This window comes from Chrysochloris asiatica, unplaced genomic scaffold (assembly GCF_000296735.1).
Source record: "Chrysochloris asiatica unplaced genomic scaffold, ChrAsi1.0 scaffold00031, whole genome shotgun sequence".
Lineage (NCBI taxonomy): Eukaryota > Metazoa > Chordata > Mammalia > Afrosoricida > Chrysochloridae > Chrysochloris > Chrysochloris asiatica.
In genome coordinates, this window is record NW_006408549.1 from 7740019 (window position 1) to 7741413 (window position 1395).

Below are 1395 nucleotides of genomic sequence, written 5' to 3' on the forward strand. Positions count from 1 at the left end.
GAGCTCTGATACATGGCATAAATATACTGTCAAACATTACTAAAAACACACAAACAGTAGAAGACAAAAAAGATGACTAGTGTCTCCTAAAATTAGTCACTTATGTGCATCTAAAGATTTTGCCAAAAGAGTAAAAAGAGCCCACAGACTGAGGAATTTTTTTTACAATGACATATCAAACAAGAGATTACTCTCTAACATTTATAGAAAAATACAACTCTATAAGAAAGAAACAAACACCCAATTAACAACTGGGCAAAGGACATGAACAGACACTTACCAAAGAAGATATTCAGGCAGCTAACAAACATAACAAGAAACATTCTCTATCATTAGTCATTAGACAGCTGCATATCAAAACAACAATGAGATATCATCTCACCCCAGCATTAATAGCAAAGTTGAAAAAAACAGAAAAGAACAAATGTTGGCAATGGTGTGGAGAGACAGGGACCCTCATTCATTACTGGTGGAACTCATGTTACATACAGTTCAGCCACTATGGAAAACAGTATGGCGCGCTCTCAAAAAGTTGGAAATAGAAATACCGTATGACTCAACAATGCCTCTACTTGGTATATAGCCACAAGAAATAAGAGTCAGGACATGAGTAGATACATGCACACTAATGTTCATTAAAGCACTATTCACAATATCAAAAAGATGGAGACAGCCTAAATGGAAGAATGGATAAACAAACTTTAGTACATACACAGAATGGAATACTGTGCAACATTAAAGATTAATGAGGAATCTGCAAAACACCTCATAACATTAATGAACCTGGAGGATGTTATTCTGAGTGAAATTAGTCAATCATAAAAGGACAAATATTGTATGAGACCACTATTGTAAAAACTCAAGAAAAGGTTTTCATGCTTAAAGAAACATTCTTTAATGATTACCAAGTGTGGGAGGAAAGGAAGAGTAATTCACTGGTTAGAGGGTTGTTGTTAAGTAGGCACCCTAGGCACAACAAAACGAAAAAATGTCAGGTCCTGTGCCAACCTCACAATCATTGCTATAATTGAGCCCATTGCTGCTTCCACTGTGCCAATCCATCTCATTGAGGGGTCTTCCTCTTTTTCTCTGACCATGCACTTTATCAAACATGAAATCCTTCTCCAGGTACTGATTCTTTCTGACAATATATGCCCAAATTATGTGAGACAAAGTCTGGCCATTCTGGCTTCCAAGGAACATTCTGGCTTTACTTCTCCCAGCTTAAATTGGTTTGTTTTTCGGCAGTCCATGGTACTTTTAATATTCTCCTCCAACACCATAACTCAAATGCATCAGTTCTTTTACGGTCTTCCTATTCACTGTCCAATATTCACATGCATATGAGGTTATTGAAAATATCATGGCCTGGTTCAGGCTATCGTAGTCCTCAAG